This window comes from Hordeum vulgare, chromosome 7H (genome assembly GCF_904849725.1).
Source record: "Hordeum vulgare subsp. vulgare chromosome 7H, MorexV3_pseudomolecules_assembly, whole genome shotgun sequence".
Classification (NCBI taxonomy): domain Eukaryota; kingdom Viridiplantae; phylum Streptophyta; class Magnoliopsida; order Poales; family Poaceae; genus Hordeum; species Hordeum vulgare.
This window is the reverse complement of record NC_058524.1, coordinates 38,663,041-38,684,082: the sequence shown is the minus strand read 5'-3', so window position 1 is coordinate 38,684,082 and position 21,042 is coordinate 38,663,041.

Below are 21,042 nucleotides of genomic sequence, written 5' to 3'. Positions count from 1 at the left end.
TTTTATCTCCATCTCGAGATGGCCGATCAGCATGCCCAAATAAAGGTAGATATTCTTGCAAAATACTTTCGTAAGCACCCACTCACCGATCCCATCAAACTTCTAGGGCTGCTTTTCCATGGCCAGACCGCCACATGGATGGTTTGATTTCACAGCAAGCAGACACGAACAAGTCACCTTATGGCTTGAGTTCGCATGTTTGTCTGCTCGTCTGGCAACAAGCGGATATGAACAACAGCTGCGGAGTCCTAAAACTCTGAAGCTAGGTGTTATTCTAAAGATTGTAAGCCCCAAGAATGTTAAAGCATTGACCGACCGCAGATATTTACGTTAACTCACAATATGTAGCGGCACCGATAATGTTTCCAACTGACTGCAACATGGCCAAAATGAGTGGTGTAAGACCTACATTTTCTATTAGCTAATGACATGATGTTAAAAACAAATGCGTCTGCCAAAGAAGCATATGCATGAGCATATTTGTACATCGTAATTCAGAGTAGCAGTTTGTGCTGAGTACCTAATTCGCTTCAGATGTCGAACAGCCAAAGCACTCTGTGATCCCACTCGTCCCAAAAACTGCTAGACGACTGAAAAACAATCATACATTCAGATTCTTAATCATTCTGATATATATAACAAATATGCGATGCAAATTTGACAGAAAGGGAAAAATGAAATAAAAATCATAGATTAGGGTGCCGAAATAAAGGTATCTATTCAGATACCGATTTTATCTCCAACTCAAGATGACCGATCAGCATGCCCAAATGAAGTTATCTATTCAAAATCTTTGGGTAAGCGCCCACTCACCGACCCACGTAGATCAACTTCCAGGGTTCCATACCTTGCGTCTGTGAGGGAAACACACGAGGTGCATGGGGAAACATGGGAATGCTTACTGGCAAATGAATCCATCCCTGGAGGGTATATTCTTACAGTTAAGGCAGTGCTTGACCCTACTTCTCTTCACAACCTGTAATTGTTGTGGAACCTGACAAAGAAGACGATAGCAGTGAAGACAGTTCAATTCCATAAGGAATCAAGAGAAATTTCTGGCGTCGGAAAACAGGGTCTAAGTGACTGACAAATCGATAGATCATCCAACACACCCTGAGAACCACACGGATGTAAAAGGATCCCCTGGGAGAAAAGACCATCCGATCGTAGTATTCCGGAACATCGGTCTGCATGGCTAAAACAATCACTGTATTAGCAGTCTATTTCATAATGTAAATTTGAACGACAGTTGAGTTCAGTTGTGACACAAAAGTTGCAAGTTGATACAAGCCTAAGTGTAGAACCACTTAAGACCTGAATTACTCTGCATGTATTACAGAACTGCTTCGCAAAAATACAGAAATACAACATACTCCCTTCATTCCAAAATATAAGTCTTTTTAGACATTTCATTATGGACTACGTACGGAGCAAAACGAATGAACCTACACTCTAAAATATGTATATATACATCCGCATATAGTTTTTGCCGGAATTTCTAGAAATACTTATATTTAAGAATGGAGGGAGTATATCTATACAACCACGAGTGATGCAATATCATCCTATAAAAAATCTTTCTTCTGGATTGGACTATTGAAAGTAACAATTTAACAAACACTTGCAGCCTACAACAAGAAATAAGGAGGAGGCGTAAGAACAAGGATGGATTGGTTGCGGGGAGAGAAAAAGTAAACGGTACCTTGCTGTTGGTCGGAAAGAGTAACAAAGCTCCAGCCTCAACTCTCACCTGGTTCAAAGCATGAAGATTGAACATACTCCTATCTTTGCAATAATTCTACAATGCTTAACTAAAGCCTAAGCAAAATCTTCAATTTATGTTCACGCGCAACATCCATTGGGTTATGCTAGGAATAGACTAAGATAACAACTTCAATAAATCTTGGATTCGACATTTGTTATTAAACTCATCAATTTCACTGGCAAAAATTCTGCTAGGTAAAATCAAATACCACAAGGTGATAGCTAAGTACCAAATACTCTGCTACTAGATCTTCTTCCTCCGCTCAGTAGTACGAGTAGTGGTTCTCTGTGCTACCTGCAATAAAACAAGATAGTTTAAGTAAGGTCACAGAGAGCAGTTGTACCTCAGCTAAATGTGAGAAAGTTTGAAAACTAATCCATACCTCAACCCAAAAATCTCAAAATAGGAAAATTCACACATCGGAAGTTAGCATTCCAATCCTTTTGCGTTGCCTCAAAAGCAACATAATTTTGATTAAGTGTGTGTATTACATTTCAAGCTATGAGAGAAACCATGACAACACCAACACATCCCAAAATAGGAAAATTTGACAGAACTTAACCAACATTAAATCCACTAGCTGTCAAGTTCTTCACTGCAAAGTACATATATCAACGTATAATTGTTCATCATTTGGGGCACCCTTTATTTTAGAAAGTTATCATTAGTCTCTCTTGGAAGTTCCTATGTTCTTACTATTTCGACTAAAACTGTGCATCTATTAAAAATGATAGTGATTAAGTACTTCAGAGGTATCGCCCGGCCCCTTGATTTTACAGAATTTTAATTTACTGGTTCTAACTTGCCCCTCACCTCATAAAGTTTTTCAGGCTCCTTATATAAGTTACTAATATTGTGTTATAACTGCAGAGAGGCTTCATTAAGATAGCACAAACAGGTACAAGTTTAAAACTTACAACAACTAAACTTGAGAGCTGCAAGGCAAATAATAGGACCCATCCCAGGAACTCCTAAAAATATGTGCTAAAAAGAACCACAAAGTGTATGATAGTACACAGTCCTTATCATAAATAGGTTCCCTAGATTTACAATAGTATGTCCACAGCATATTGCTGAAGCAAAAAAATAATACGTTTATAATACTCCATAACAGGCTTTTGATTAGGTAAAAAAATACAGTCCACGAGCAGACACCTTAAATGAACCAAAAACCCCAAACCCCATAATTCAGTCATCATGACATGAACCATCTACTGTCATTTACACAAATAACAGAATCATGTAGAAACAACGCATGGCCTGCATGTAATAGAAAAAAGCCAGCACAGGCATACTCCATGTGTACATCGCCACAAAAGAAAATATGATGAATTATTGAAGTAAAATTATATATAATGTCTCTTCATATCTCATGCAGCAAGTAGTTACTAGTAATCCTAATAAGCAAACTAATCCATACCTAAACATGGCAACCCAAACCGTGCAGGTGCGGAGCCGCGGAGGCAGGGCCAGCGGGTCCAAAGACGGACGGCGTAGGACGGCGCGGGGCGACGAGGGACGGCATGGGGCGGTGGGGCGACGCAGGGTACTGGGGGGCGACCCGAGCTGGCGGGGGAGACACGGGGCGGTGGGGGAGACACGGGGCGACGGGGGGTGACGCGGGGCGGTGGGGGAGACGCGGGGCGACGGGGGCGACGCGGGGAGGCAGGGGAGACGCGGGGTGACGGGGGCGACGCGGGGCAGTGGGGGAGACACGGGGCAGCGGGGGACGGTGTTGGGCGGCGCGGGACCGCGATGGGCGGCGCGGAGGAAGACCGGCCGCGAGAACGGGGCATTGGGAGGATAATGTTTTTGGCTCGAGAAGATAAGGTCATTTGGGGAAAAAAGACCGCGCGTTGGGCCAGAATTGGCGCTAAAATTTGGCTATTTGCGCGCGAGGCCCATTTATTGTCTCACTGTTGGTCGGGATTATTTACCGACCGACGAACCGATGGGCACATGAGCTTTCCCGACCGACCGTTTGACAGGAAATATTCTCGTATTGTCGACCGACTGTTTATTACTGTTAGCATACTTTCCCAACCGACTGTTTGTCGCAAGTTTTCCCAACCGATAGTCCGTCGGCGATACTGACTTTCCCAACACCCGTCTGTAGGAATGCAGTGTCGTGGTGTAGTGGAAGGACGGGGGAACACCAACTCAAAATTGACAAGACATTGAACCACATCCCTCTGTAGCCTTTCTAGATGTTTTTGATCGATTACCTTCTGAGATATTTCATTGAGGAATGCATATAGCTTCACAATGGGTAATCGAACATTGTCCGGTAGAAGCCCCCTCAATGCAACCGGAAGCAACCGCGTCATAATCATGTGGCAATCATGAGATTTCAGGTTCTAGAATTTTTTTCTCTGCCATATTTATTATTCTCTTTATTATTTCCTTCTCTCCTTTGGTAAGAACGTAGCTGCTTACGTATTGATGCCCTTTATCAGTCTTGTTGTCGTATGGGTCTTTCATACGTTGTTGCTCCTCCCGTGCTTCTGGTGTATCTTTTGTCTTCCTATACTTGCCCAGGAAGCCTAGCAGGTCAAAGATTCTTCGTCTCGTGCATCACATCGATTGACGACCGGACTCTAGGTATTCCCAATAGGGTAGCTCCCAAAATAAAGATTTCTTTTTCCCCATGGGCACGTGTCCGGTAACGACGTCTTTCGGAACAGATTGAACACCAGGACCCTTTCCAAAGATTACTATTTAATCCAAATCCTTGACAATAGCTAATAACTCATAACCAGTAGGGAGGTTAGGCTTCTTCCGGTGATCTGCCTCACCGTTGAAATGCTTGTCTTTCATACTTACGGGATGATTCTTCGGAATAAATTGATGACACCCCAGGTGACAACCTTCTTAGATTTTTCCAAACATGTACCTTTAGTCTTATCTAAACAGTGCGTGCATGCATTGTATCCCTTGTTTGACTATCCTGAAATGTTACTAAGAGCGGGCCAATCATTGATGGCTACGAACAACAATGCTCGTAGGTCCAATTCCGGCTGTTTGTGCTGATTCGACACACGTACACCTGGTTTGGCCCACAACTGCAAAAGTTCATCAACTAATGGCCTTAGGTACAGATCAATGCCGTTTGCCGGGTTGCCTCGGTTCTTGGATGAGCACTGGCATCATAATGAACTTCCGCTTCATACACAACCAAGGAGGAAGGTTGTAGATACATAGAGTCACGGTCCAGGTGTTGTGACTGCAGCTCTGCTCCCCAAAAGGATTCATGCCGTCTGTACTTAGACCAACCCATAAGTTCCCCGCATCATCTACAATGTCCGGGTACTTTCTCTGGATTTTTCTCCACTGCGACCCATCAGCACGGTGTCTCAACTTCCCGTCTTTCTTACGCTCTTCTTTGTGACATCGCAACAACCAGGCATGCTCATTGTTTGTGAACAGACATTTCAGCCGTGATATTATAGGAGCATACCACATAACCTTAGTAGGAACCTTCTTCCTGGAGGGGGGGGGGGGGGGGGGGTTCAACGCCCTCAACATCACCAGGGTCATCTTGTTTGATCTTGTACCAACACGCAGTGCATTTATCCATATTCTCATACTTCTCACCATGGTACAGGATGCAATCAATAATGCATTCATGTATCTTCTCCACATCTGATCCTAGAGGGCACAAAGCCTTCTTTGCTTCGTATGTAGTCTCAGGCAATTCGTTATCTTTTGGAAGCTTCGGCTTCAATGTTTTACACCTGTTATAATTGTTGCTTGCTGTTATAATAGCAAGCGTCAAACAATATAAAAAAATCTGAAAATATACAACGTTTGCTTGTTGTTTTACACTTGCTACCTTGCTTTTCTTATATTTCCAGATTACAAAAACCTATATCTACAGTCCCTACTACACTTGTATCACCATCTCTTCGCCGAACTAGTGCACCTATATAATTTTCCATTGTATTGGGTGTGTTGGGGACACTTGAGATATTTTGTATTTGATTGCATGGGTTGTTTGAGAGAGACCTTCTTCATCCTACACCTTTCACGGATTGATAAACCTTAGGTCATCCATTTGAGCGAAAATTGTTACTTTCCTACAAAACACTACGCTTGAAGGCCCAACATAGTCTACAATAATAAAGTTGTCTAGTAGACGTCAGGAGTAGAGCTACAGTCATAGCACCTAGCCCGTGACACTGTGTATCTATAATCTTCGTCAATTGTTCATGAAGTGGAAGTTCGTTATGATGCCAGAGCTCATCCAAGGCCCTAAGCAACCTGGCAACAATATTGAGGTGTACTTAAGGCCATTAGTTAAAGAAAATTTATAGTTTGGGATAAAAAAGATTAACGTGTCTGGGATGAGCAGAAACAGGAGGAACTTTACCTACGAGCCTTGCTGTTTATAACCATCAATGATTCGCCTGATCTTAATTACCTTGCAAGAGAGACAAACAAGGGATACAATGCATCCACGCACTGTTTAGATGAAACTAAAAGTATATATTTGGATAAATAGACGAAGAATGTGTACCCGGGACACCGTCGATTTCTTCCGATCAGGCATCTCTTAAGAAAGAAAGGCAATCATTTCAAAAGTAAGCCAGATCACCAGAAGAAGCATGGCCACCGTACTGGTGATGATATATTTGATATGATCAGGGACTTAAAATTAATCTTTGTAAAGAGTCTTGGCGGACAATCTGTTCTGAATGACGGTAACGGACACACACCCATGGGGAAGAAGAAATCTATAATTTGCGATCTACCCTATTGAAATGTCCTAGAGGTCCTCTCTACAATCGACGAGATGCACATGTATCCATCGAAGTATCTTTGAGTGAACCTACTAGGATTCCTCGGCGTGTATGGGAATACAACATATACAGCGGAGGCACTGTAGGACCAGCACCGTATGAACGAAAAAGACGACACGCATACAAAGCAGTATCAAGGTCCTACGATCTATGCTCTTAACAAAGGAGAGAAGGAAATCTTTTTTGAATGCCTGAGCAGTATGAAAGTCTCGTCCGCTTCTCATTGTATATAAAGAGAATAATAAATATGGAAGAGAAAAAATTACAAAACCTGTAGTCCCGTTATTGCCATGTCAATATGACGCATTACTTCGGGTTGCATTGAGGTTGGTTATACCGGGAAATGTTCGAGTACCCATTATGATTTGGTCCAATCTCTTGTCAGTTTCGAGTTGTTGGTCCCACCATCGTTCTTCACCTAGTCAAAGAGATTACCTAGTCGAAGAGATTACCATTCTGGGTCCTGTATTTCTAGAAAATATGTTCCCCTTTTATATGTTCATGGGATTCTAAGAGAAATATGTTAATAACCATTCTAGGCCAAAAGGAAGCATCTTCAAGTGCTATGGATCTGAGGAGGTTATTGATTTTTGTGTTGACTTTATTCCTGACATTAAGGCGATTAGTGTTCCTCAATCACGACCTGAGGGTAGACTGAGTGGAATAGGCACGCTAAGAAATAAAGTAGTAATGAGTATGGATGGGCATTATTTAACTCAAACACACTACACAGTTCAACAAAGTTCCACCTTGCTAGCTTCGTATATCGAGGAAAACATGTATACTATACGCTCCAAGAACCCCGAGCAGTCCAACTCCTCGATTAAACGTAGACACATGGCGACTTTCGGTGGTTGGATGCAAACACATCTCACGAATAACACTACTATTGGAGATGAGCAGTACTTGTTGACCAAGTCACCATCTTCGACTATATTGACTTTCAAAGGGTACGGAATAAATGGGAATACGTTTTACATAACCGCCCAAGATAAAAACAGCACCAACGAAAACGGTGGTGTTGCGATGATGTAACATACAACAATGGAAAAAAGACACATATTATGGTTAAATAGAGGACAGGGAACTTGACCGTGGACGTTCTTTTAAGGTCCCTTAGTTTCTGTCCAAATGGGCCAATCTGACACGCGGCATGGTAGAGATAGACCCGTTCTACAGAATGACAACAGCGGATATCAGTAATCTTGGGTACACAGACAAATCATTCATCGTAGCTAATGATATGTCTTAGGTTTTCAAGGTGAAGGACATGTTTACCAAATCGATAAAAATAAAAGGTAAGGAAGTGAATACATCATACGATTAGCCAAAGCCCCATATAATTATTTCAAGGAAATGAATTATCGTGGGAGTGGAGGAGAAGACAAACATGTGAGAACATTATAATAAGTTTGATGAATTTCCTCCCTTTAAAGTGAACACTGGCCCAATCATCCTATTAAATGTTGAAGATTATCCATGGTTACGACGCAATCACAACCAAGGGACATATTTGAAGAAATATTCTTGTAGCCTAAGATCTCACTCTAGGATGTGACCGGCTTCACCATCATCGGTTTCTCTCTAGTGCATTTTTGAACTTATAGATGGAAAGGCCCACTACGGACAAACCGGAGGGCATCTTTGTAAGCGTTAGGGTATACATGTATTTTGGGTGTTCCTAGGGGTTACCCTAACGCAAGCAAGCAAAACAGTTTCACTTCGCTACCCCCTTGTGACGCCAAAATCTTTGTAAGAGCTAGGGCATTTTGGCACTTGAAACATGATTTTTAATAACTATTTATTAAGTTAGGTATTTTAAAAATTAGCAATTATTCCTATCCTTGTAGTATTTTAATTATACACAGAAATTTAAATCAACTCATTTGGTTTAGTTTTCAAATTGTTATGCATTTTATAAGAATTAATTTCAATTTGTAAAATTGACTCTGTCAAATAATTTCTTCAAAATGAAAATTAAAACTCCACATGTTGACTAACATAAACATAATATAATTTGGCAAAAGAATAACAAAAAAACAGGAAATATAATAACTAAAACAAAGCAAAAAAATGTGTTAGACTAAAAGAGCTAAACATAATCTGCTTTTGATTAAAACACAATTTTAAGATATCCTAAAATTTCCCAAATTGAACATACCCTTAAAACATACCAATATTATACATCATGAAAAAGAATCACTCAAAAATCTATTTTAAACTACAGTTATTCACAAACTAATGATTCATACAAATTTCAAAGAATTCAAATTTAAACTATTCAAATTTGAAAACTAATAGCAGTAACAGAAAGTGCAAAATTTTAAAGACCTAAAGCAAAAAATCTATTTTAAAACTAAAGTATTACATAAAGTGTTGTACACAAAAAGAAGACCTTTAGTCCCGGTTGCAACCACTAGCCGCGTCTAGAGGTTCCTTCTCCCGCATGGAACTTAGGCCACCGAAATGGTTGCCATTTAGTCCCGACTCATGGCTGGAGCCGGGATTAAAGGATCTTTAGTCCCGGTTCGTTGCAGCAACTGGGACCAAAGGTCGCTGGTATATAACTTCCACGCCTTGGTGTCCCGGTGCCACTCACCGCCCGGCCGATCAGATCGAGCCATGCCGCCACCAAGCTGCCGGAGCTCCGCCGCTACGATTTACCGTCGAGCACTCCGTAAGCATGCTTCAGCACACCTACAGGCTCCGGGCGAGCACCCGCATTGATCCCGTTGCTTCCCGACTCTTCTCCGATGTCATAGTCCATCGCACCGCCATGGCCAAAGCTTGCAGCCGCCGACAATGGCGCAGCCGCAGCCAGACCTACTACAGCTCATCCGAGCACGGGTCGTGCTCAACACGACCCCACTGCAGCTCGTTGCCAGCATCGATTCCGGTCGCCCAGACCCAACCACTGCCACAAATCGATGCGTCACGCCACGGTCATTCGAATGTGACCCCTCACGCGTGATTTGCTGGCCAGTAGCCATTTTCCTGCGGAGCCCGAGCCACTCCGTCGTAGTTTTGGCTTGCCGGAGTTACTCTATGGAAGACCACATACTAGCTCTAGTAGCATGGCACACGGTTTGTAGACCTAAGAGTCAAGGAGGATTGGGAGTCATGGATATATACACACAAAACAAGACTCTGCTCATGAAAAATCTTCATATATTCTTCAATAGGCATGACATACCGTGAGTTCACTTGATTTGGCAGACATATTATAGTAATGTGAAACTTCCAGGAGATCATAAGGTGGGCTCTTTCTAGTGGAGATCAAACATAGTTCGATCATCTATACTCTTTTGCCAAAAACCCAAACTTAAATGTCCATTAAGCGATCAACACCGAATATCGTCATGATCTTTTTTATCTCCCAGTGACTACTCAAGCATATGAGGAATTCTTGGAAACGAAAAACATATGTATCACTCTAAGACAACCTGGTTACTTGGACTTCATGTACACATGGAGCTATATATGGGGAGATGATTTCTACTATTCCATCAAAGCTTACAATGTGTTGATTGGGTACAAGCAAACTCCACCACACTTCGGTTGGATCTGGAAGAGCTCTTGCCAACCAAAACACAAAGTATTCTTTTGGATGTTGTTGAATGATAGAATCAATACAAGGAATTTGTTAAGAAGATTTTTGAGCTTGAAGCAAACAATTTTGCAGTGAGGGGCTGTCAACACGAAGAAATCCTACATCATCTTTTTGGGCATGCCCTTTTGCCATTTAATGCTGAGATTTTATCTGTCCCACAAGATCACAAAACTTGTTAGTGTTAGAAGCTTACGAAGATCTAAAGGACAAGCTGAACTACCCCTTCTTTATGGAGATCATCATTCTAGGGTCATGGGCTATTTGGATATCAAGGAATAATAAAATCTTTGAGAAAATAACTCCTTCATTTCGGGGCTGGAAATTTATCTTCGTGGAGGAGCTCAAGCTGTTAAAATACAGGATTAAGAGAAAACATATCCATCAGTTCTCCACTTGGCTGGAAGCCTTGTTGTAATCCTATTAGGAGTAGCTTAGTTTTCGCTTTTCTCCTTTAGCTTTCTTAGTCTCCTTCTGTTTGTGTTGTAAATCTTGTTGTTTCTCTTTCTTTCCTTTTTTTTCTTTCCTTCCTCTCCCTTTCTAGTTGTTTGGGCTTACCTCAAGTCTTCCAGACTGCTTTTAGTTCTTTGTTTCATTTTAATAAAAGCTGCAATATTCTTTTACCCTAATGTTTATACTCAAATAAAATCAGGGTGAGCCAACGCCACCTACGGGTTTTGAAGGACTGTGCCAATGCTAGTTTCTTAGCAAGGTTTCATAAACATTTTGCTGATGTGACATACTAGTTAATGAAGAAATAGAATGAGGTTGTATCTTAACTAACATAGAACCCTTACACGTGGTCATAGGCAAAAAATGATTCTATCCCAATCACATGCATGCATTACCTCAACTTATTAAATTGAGATACAACTCATAAGAAACGATTCTTTAACATGATTGAAATTTAAATTATTAATGCTCCTATCATAAGATGATAAAGACGATACATTGGCAAATGACTAAGGGATGAGGAGTGTTATGTAAAGACTTGAGAGATTTTAATTGGTGATTAACATGGACGGAGGCTCACCCTAAAATTCAGGGTACGATGTCTTCGTGGGTGTAGCATTTTTGGCCAACGCGTCCCGAATAATGAATTATAGTCCTTCAAATCAGCCCAAGTGTAACTTCATGTAAGTAAATAAGACGGATACTCACCCGCAAAAATAAAATAAAATAAAAGATGGACACTGGAACCAAGTGAGGTTGCTCGGATTTATTTCGTGGACACACACAGCAAAGACAGCATGGCATCGACCCTACAATTGTGCAGTGAGGGGCTGTCAACACGAAGAAATCCTACATCATCTTTTTTGGGCATGCCCTTTTGCCATTTAATGCTGAGATTTTATCTGTCCCACAAGATCACAAAACTTATTAGTGTTAGAAGCTTACCAAGATCTAAGGACAAGCTGAACTACCCCTTCTTTATGGAGATCATCATTCTAGGGTCATGGGCTATCTGGATATCAAGGAATAATAAAATCTTTGAGAACATAACTCCTTCATTTCGGGGCTGGAAATTTATCTTCGTGGAGGAGCTCAAGCTGTTAAAATACAGGATGAAGAGAAACCATATCCATCAGTTCTCCACTTGGCTGGAAGCCTTGTTGTAATCCTATTAGGAGTAGCTTAGCTTTCGCTTTTCTCTTTTAGCTTTCTTAGTCTCCTTCTGTTAGTGTTGTAAATCTTGTTGTTTCTCTTTCTTTCCTTTTTTTCTCTTTCTTTCCTCTCCCTTTCTAGTTGTTTGGGCTTACCTCAAGTCTTCCAGACTGCTTCTGGTTCTCTGTTTAATTTTAATAAAAGCTGCAATATTCTTTTACCCGACTGTTTATATTCAAATAAAATCAAATAAAATCATAGTGAGCCTACGCCACCTACTGGTTTTTAAGGACTGTGCCAATGCTAGTTTCTTAGCAAGGTTTTATAGACATTTTGCTGATATGATATATTAGTTAATGAAAAAAATAGAGTGAGATTATATCTTAACTAACATAGAACCCTTACACGTGGTCATATGCAAAAAATGGTTATATCCCAATCACATGCATGCACTACCCTTAACTTATTAAATTTAGATACAACTCATAAGAAACGCATGCATTAACATGATAAGATGATAAAAAACGATACATTGGCACATGCCTAATGGATCACGAGCGTTATGTAAATTCTTGGGAGATTTTAATTGGTGATTAACATCGACGGAGGCTCACCCTGAAATTCAGGGTCGGAAGTTTTATTAGTGGGAAGGAAAGTTTCGTACGATGTCTTCCTGAGTGTAGCATTTTTTTGCCAAACCGTCCCGAATGATGAATTATAGTCCTTCAAATCAGCCGAAGTATAACCTCACGTATAACTAAATAAGACGGACACTCACCGGCAAAAAAAAATGGACACTGGAACCAAGTGAGGTTGCTCGGATTTATTTCGTGGACACACACAGCAAAGACGGCATGGCATCGACCCTACGCTTGTCCCATGATGTACCTGTTCACGTGATACAGCAAGTGATAATTGACAAGGTAGTGCACCTCGAGCTAAGTTCTATGGCTGGGCGCTGTCCTGTAACCCCAGGAGCAGCGCGGAGTTGAGGGCGGCGCCATCATCGTGCTGCTATCATCGTGCTGCAGCGCAGCCGGCACGTCAACGACCACATCCTGCACCGTCTCGCCCGGCCTGCAGCTAATGCACGCGTGATGCACATGCAGCTCCAGTGACCGGACCGCGCCCATTAGTCGCGCTGGCGCATGCGGGACGGACCCTGCGGCCGTGGTCATACGCACCGCCGCCGCCTCCCGACCAAGCATACGCACCTCCACTGCCTCGTTGCCGGCAAGGTGATGCTGGAAGTCGTTGCCAACGCAACAGCGGGAGGATGCGCTCTTCTCCCACCTCGCGGCGGCCGCTGGGAGCTTCCGTTCCCGAGTTATGGCGCCGCTTCCGTTCCGCCTCCACGTGGCTAACGTTGGGCCGCTGGGAGCGGGTTCCCGATTTACGTCCCCGCCGCTTGGCCGCCGGCTGCGGCTTCGTGGAAGCCTGGACGCTCACAGTTGGAAGCTCAGAGAAATCGGAGACCGTGGAGAGCAGGGACAACTCGGGCCACAGGCGGCCCGCGTCGTCACTCTTGGCCGGAACGACGACGTCGCTGAGCAGCCACTGCTCGGGGACCTCGCAGGAGGCGAACTCGATAAACTGGTTGTGGTGCTCGACTTCAACTGTGGAGAACTGGCAGGACGGCGGACAGACAGGGAAGGAGGAGCACCGGTTGATTAGCTCGTCGTCCATGGCTCGCCCGTTTCATAAGACCGTACGTGTCGCTCCTCGATCTCCAAAGCTCGGAGTGGCAAAAGCCTAATGCGCTACCGATAGTTATGGCCAGTATGGTCGGGATTTCCTGGAAGTCAGCTAGCTGAGATTTTCTATGGTCTCATTCACATAATATTATTGTATTTTGTGTATATTCCGTTTGTTTCCTTTAACTCATTATTTTATTTTTTTGGGCTGACATGTCATATTTTTGGTTGTTGTTGGTATGCTTGCCATCTAACCGGTTCAATAACTATTCGTTTAGTTTTCATTGATGTACGTTATATTTTTTTTAAAGAAATCGGTGATAGAGAAAAAAATAAGCAAAAAAATTTACGTAATATCTTGTTAGCTTCAACTACTCTGACCACTAAACATTTTTGTACAAAGAAGTACTGTGTCTTTATTATACGAATCATGATGTAATAATTTGTTTTTTCTTAATAAAAAACAACTTGATTCTAGCTTTTCCATGTAATTGCTGCACAAATAAAATTTACAGTTGTGACCCGTCTGTGAATACTTATAGTTGCGACCCGACTATGAATACTTGCAATTACGACCCGACTATGAATACTTGCAATTGCGACCTAACTTCGAATACATGCAGTTGCGATCCGACGATGAATACTTGCAATTACGACCCGACTATAAATACTTGCAATTACGACCCAACTTCAAATACATGCAGTTGCGACCCGACTATGAATACTTGCAATTACGACCCGACTATGAATACTTGCAATTACGACCTAACTTCGAATACATGCAGTTACGACCCGACTATGAATACTTGCAATTGCGACCCGACTATAAATACTTGCAATTACGACCGAACTTCAAATACATGCAGTTGTGACCCGACTATGAATACTTGCAACTGCGACCCGACTATAAAATACTTGCAATTACGACCTAACTTCGAATACATGCAGTTGTCATCCGACTATGAATAGTTGCAATTGCGACCCGACTATGAATACTTACAATTGCGACTCGACTATGAATACTTGCAATTGTGACCTGACTTCGAATACATGCACCCGACTATGAATACTCGCAATTGCGATCCGACTATGAATACTGGCAACTGCGACCTCACTTCGAATACATGCAATTGTACCCTACTTTGAAATACTTACAGTTGCGGCCATATTTTTTATCTTGTAATTGCGATACGATTATGAATATTATTGGAATTAATATAAAATGGAAAACAAAAAGAAGACACCAAATCATTAAATAAAACAAGGACTAAAAAGTAAAAAAACTAGAAAGTAAAAATAAATAAATAATGAAAGCCTAAATAGACAATTTTATAATATAAGGTAACAAATGAATATTAAGTTAAATGAAATGAATACACTTATTTAGGAAAGGTAAAGAGTGGAATAAATTTCTACTTAATAGTGAATAATAAAAATAAAAATAGCAATTAATTAAGAAAACAACAATTAATCAGTAGAAAAATCTGAAAAGGGGAGTCATTACAAAAGAGCTGACCTTGGCAGCTACGGTTAACAAATGACAATAACAAGATTCAAGAAAATAAAGCAAATGACCATAACATGTAAACAAGCTAGGAACTATTCACATGGCCAGCCTCCTGTACTATTCACATAGGCAACTCTGTAAACAAGAAGCAAAGCTGAGCACTCATGCAGCTGGTTTTGTACGAGACGAGAGCTGCATCGCTCGAAGGACACAACTCGTAGCGATAATACAATAACAATCGAACGGTTAAAAAGGGATTGAGACATAATTAAAACTCAGCTAGCTGAGGTACAGCAAAACCGTTATTTATACTAGGAAACATGTCCATTGCGACGGATGAAAAGATATATCATACGTACGTCTGTAAGCCGAATAGACGTGCCTCAATTTCTTTCACATGTTCATGTCCTCTATTATGACATCGTTCCGTCAGTGTCATCGGTTATCCTTCTTTCCTCCCATATCAATACTGACAGCAGCAGTATCACATGATGTTCGAATTTGGGCAATCTCGTCCATCAGCACAAACAAACTTATCACCGAACCTCCCCCCCCCCCCCCCCCCCCACACACACACCCAATAAAACATATGTCCTGCTAGAATTTAATATGTATGAGCCAGCCCGATAACCATTTTCGAAATTTCTAATAAATCCCATAGATGTATTTAACCCATTCGTGCAGGGTAAGAGATGGAACTAAAGTTTAGTCTCACATTGCTAATTTGGTAGAAATTGAATCTCCTTATAAGGAAGGATGTTTTCCACATTTATGAGCATGAAAACAAGAGAGACATACACGTGTCGCTCCTCCTTTGCCCGCCTCGCCAGATGACCATTGTAAGTTCCAAAATCAATATCATCCACATACACCGCCAAAATGGTAATATGGATTCATCTATGCCCGTAGAGAGATTCGTAATCCAATTAGTCGAGGATTCAACTCCGTGTCTCAACCTCTTCATATCCTCGTGTATCAGTTTTTTCCCTTCGAATTGGCTTGTAGTTTTTGTGATGCAATAAACAAAGGGCATCATTCCCATTATGGAAGCTTGCTTCATCAAACATTCCTAGATCTGAATGATAGCTAGAGGATACCTAAGTGACACACCAAGATGAGGCTGACATGGAAAATTCCTCATTGAGCTTATCATCTCATTTGAATTCGCATTCAAGTGCCAGTGCCAATTCTAGATCAAGATATGGACAATTGTGCACATTTCGACATGACGAGATTCTTTTTCCACGGATTTTATTCTTCAGTTACACTTACTCTTGGTTTCTATCTTGGTAGATTTCTTTTTTCTGGATACATAGAGCTCTCAAATCCATAATGTATTGATACACTTTACTTTGAAGCAATAAGAGCTTTTTTTTGTTTTGGAAGACTCGAGAGACCCTCCCCACAGATGAGAAAAAGGTATGGGGATATGGGATCTCCATGAATTTTTCTACCTCGCTTCAAAGAAGGTAGTAATTCTCCATTAACTTTCAGTTCAAGAAAAATAGTAGTAACGCATCTCATGATGAGAGAGATCCACGGCCCGCTACAGACTGTTACGATATAGCAAATATATGAGCGGACTCAGAATGCTCAAACCTTGTATCTTTGGACCCAGCTAAGGCCTTGTTCGGTTGCAACGGATTTGAGAATTTTTGTCAAAAAAGACCACTAGCCGAATATTATTGTCAAAAAAGACCACATACGGTATAAAATGCGAGAAAAGACCACCATTTTTCATGGCGGCAGGCGCGTCAGGTGACGCGTGGCACCTGCCGCCACGAGCCGAGGCAGCTGGGTCCCGCCGCCACCCGGCGAGGCGGCCGGCCGGACAGGTGGCACCTGCCGCCACCACTCCAGGCGGCAGGCAGGCTGCTGTGCATGGTAGCATGCAGCTGTGCAGCGCTTGAGGCATGGCAGCCGGCTGTTGATGCATGCATGTACAAGAGCATGACAGCCTGCCGCCTGGGGTGGTGGCGGCAGGTGCCACCTACCCGGCCGGCCGCCTCGCCGGGTGGCGGCGAGGCCCAGCCGCCTCGGTCCGTGGCGGCAGGTGCCACACGTCATCTGGCGCGCCTGCCGCCACGGAAAATAGGGGTCTTTTCTCGCATTTTGTACCGCATGTGGTCTTTTTTGACAGTAATATTCGGCTAGTGGTCTTTTTTGACAAAAATCCCGGATTTGAAGGGGATTGATGTGGATTGGGCAGGATTAAATCCCCTGTAAGTCAAAATCCATCTCAATCCCCTCAAATCCTCTCCGATCCCCTTGTGATGGGGATTAACCGAACAAGCCCTAACTGATCTTCTTCCTAGTTTTTGGATTCATAGTTTCTGCAAATAATACAACATGACAATTAATATACAAACATGAATGTCCGACGTCCGGACCGCCTCTCTCATGAATGTCAAACAACAGATTTTATACAAAAAACTTTCTTCTATAAGCAAAAAACTTTCTTCTATGAACAAAAAACCGTGTCTCGTCACTACTTGGACGGGTGTGTTTAGTTCATCCATGAAGGAATCTTCGCAAGTCACAGATTATTTTATAGAAAAATCCCCTCATGTTTTCGATATTAAGCCCGCAGTATATATTAAATGTTTTTTAAAATACCCGTATGTTCTAAACCGTAACTCCAAATTTAACATGTTATATATGGAATTTGATTAGAAAAGTATGTCGAAATTGAATATGATATTAATTTATCTGTTAAACATTTAATAGAAATACTATCTAGGATGCAATCTTAATAAATAATTAATTATTGGATTGGAGAAATTGAAGGCCACTTGCCCGTTTCTTTGTACGTTTTAAATCTACTTGCAAGCCGTGTTAAAATAGAAGACATGTGGAATCTTGAACTGCATTTTTGTATGCATAATGAATATTTACATAGCACCGGCTCGGGGTGGCGCGGGCGACGATGACGACGGGCTCGGGAAGGAGGCGCGGGCGGGCGGCGACGGGCTCGGGGCGGGAACGACGGGCTCGGGGGTGAAGGCGACGGTGATGGGCTCGGGGGCGACGACGATGGCGATGGGCTTGGGGCGATGACGATGGCGATGGGCTCGGGGGCGACGGTGACGACGATGGGCTTGGGGCGACGTTAGGCTCGGGCGACGGCGACGGCGATGGGCTCGGGGGCGACGGCGATGACGTGCTTGGGCTGACGGCGGCGGAGATGGGCTCGGGGCGACGGCGACAGCGACGACGGGCTTGTGGAGGAGGCGCGGGCCAGCGACGACATGCTCGGGGGCGACAGCGATGGCGACGACGAGCTCGTGGAGAAGGCGCGGACCAGAGGTGACAGGCTTGGGGCGACGACTAGGACGGGCTCGGGGCGACGGCGACGATGAGGAGAGAAGAGAACGGGGAAATGAGAGTTGGTGGAAATTTGAATAACTCCCGCCATATATGCGAACCATTGGTCCTGGTTGGTGGCCCCAACCGGCACCAATGCCACCCTTTCATCCAGGTTGGAGCCACCAACCGGGAATAAGGTCAATTTTCACCAGCCCAAAAGGGCGGGAAGAAGAGAACTTTAGTATCGGTTGGTGGCTTCAACCGGAACGAAAGGGTGGTATTGGTCCCGGTAGGACACACCAACCGGGACCAATGTGTGGTGGTGCCCGGCCCAAATGTTTAGTCCCACCTTGCTAGCCGAGAGAGCTCGCGAGTGGTTTATAAGCGCTGCTGCGCACACCGTCTCGAGCTCCTCTCAACTACAGGCTTTGGGCCTAATCTGTCACTTCCTGTGGGCCTACTGGGCCTTCTGTGGGCCTGAATCATAGCCCAACCAGTTGGATAAGTTTCTAGTTGTTATCAGGGCTGTGGTGGCCTAGTAAGTGGCACTGTTTTTAAAAAAATCTAGTTTGTTTGTTTTGGTTTTTACTTTATATATTTTATTTTGATCCTACTTATTATTTTTCAATTATTCCTTTATCTTTGAGGTCAGAATTTTTTTCAAAATGCACCATTAAAATCACATCATCAATTTTCAACAAATTCTGGCTTCATTTGGTATTTTTCATGCATTTACTGATTTTTTTTGAATGAAATGACCCTTAAATTGAAAAACACTACAAATGTAATCTGCAAAAGTTGAAAGTTGGCATGGTATCATCATTTCACCCACATAGCATGTGCTAAAAAGTTGAGAGGGTTACGATAAAAACTGGATGCACTTCGTACAAAACGGACAATCTCTTTCGAAGTATTACGGTTTCATATGAAACTCATGTGTTACAAAGGGATTTCATTTTTTTGAACTTATTTGAACTCGAGACTTTTTGTGTGTTCAAAATCCACCATTGAAAGCCACAACATCATATTTCAAGAATTTTTGACTTCATTTGGTATTTTTCATGCATTTACTTATTTTTTTTGAACTATATGACCCTTAAATTGAAAAGCACTACAAATGAACTCTGAAAAGGTTGAAAGTTGGCATGGTATCATCATTTCACCCACATAGCTGTTGGGGAACGTCGCATGGGAAACAAAAATTTTCCTACGCGCACGAAGACCTATCATGGTGATGTCCATCTACGAGAGGGGATGAGTGATCTACGTACCCTTGTAGATCGTACAGCAGAAGCGTTAGAGAACGCGGTTGATGTAGTGGAACGTCCTCACGTCCCTCGATCTGCCCCGCGAACAATCCCGCGATCAGTCCCATGATCTAGTACCGAACGGACGGCACCTCCGCGTTCAGCACACGTACAGCTCGACGATGATCTCGGCCTTCTTGATCCAGCAAGAGAGACAGAGAGGTAGAAGAGTTCTCCGGCAGCGTGACGGCGCTCCGGAGGTTGGTGATGATCTTGTCTCAGCAGGGCTCCGCCCGAGCTCCGCAGAAACACGATCTAGAGGAAAAACTATGGAGGTATGTGGTCGGGCAGCCGTGAGAAAGTCGTCTCAAATCTGCCCTAAAAGCCCCATATATATAGGAGGAGGGAGGGGGACCTTGCCTTGGGGTCCAAGGGATCCCCAAGGGGTCGGCCGAGCCAGGGGGGAGGACTCTCCCCCCCCCCCCAAACTGAGTCCTACTTGGTTTGGTGGGAGGGAGTCCTTCCCCCTTCCCACTTCTTCCTTTTTTTTTCTTTCCTTTGATTTTTTCTCCCTTGGCGCATAGGGGATTGGTGGGCTGTCCCACCAGCCCACTAAGGGCTGGTGTGACCCCCCCAAATGCCTATGGGCTTCCCCGGAGTGGGTTGCCCCCCTCCGGTGAACTCCCGGAACCCATTCGTCATTCCCGGTACATTCCCGGTAACTCCGAAAACCTTCCGGTAATCAAATGAGGTCATCCTATATATCAATTTTCGTTTCCGGACCATTTCGGAAACCCTCGTGACGTCCGTGATCTCATGCGGGACTCCGAACAACATTCGGTAACCAACCATATAACTCAAATACGCATAAAACAACGTCGAACCTTAAGTGTGCAGACCCTGCGGGTTCGAGAACTATGTAGACATGACCCGAGAGACTCCTCGGTCAATATCCAACAGCGGGACCTGGATGCCCATATTGGATCCTACATATTCTACGAAGATCTTTATCGTTTGAACCTCAGTGCCAAGGATTCGTATAATCCCGTATGTCATTCCCTTTGTCCTTCGGTATGTTACTTGCCCGAGATTCGATCGTCAGTATCCGCATACCTATTTCAATCTCGTTTACCAGCAAGTCTCTTTACTCGTTCCGTAATACAAGATCCCGCAACTTACACTAAGTTACATTGCTTGCAAGGCTTATGTGTGATGTTGTATTACCGAGTGGGCCCCGAGATACCTCTCCGTCACACGGAGTGACAAATCCCAGTTTTGATCCATACTAACTCAACTAACACCTTCGGAGATACCTGTAGAGCATCTTTATAGTCACCCAGTTATGTTGCGACGTTTGATACACACAAAGCATTCCTCCGGTGTCAGTGAGTTATATGATCTCATGGTCATAGGAATAAATACTTGACACGCAGAAAACAGTAGCAACAAAATGACACGATCAACATGCTACGTCTATTAGTTTGGGTCTAGTCCATCACGTGATTCTCCTAA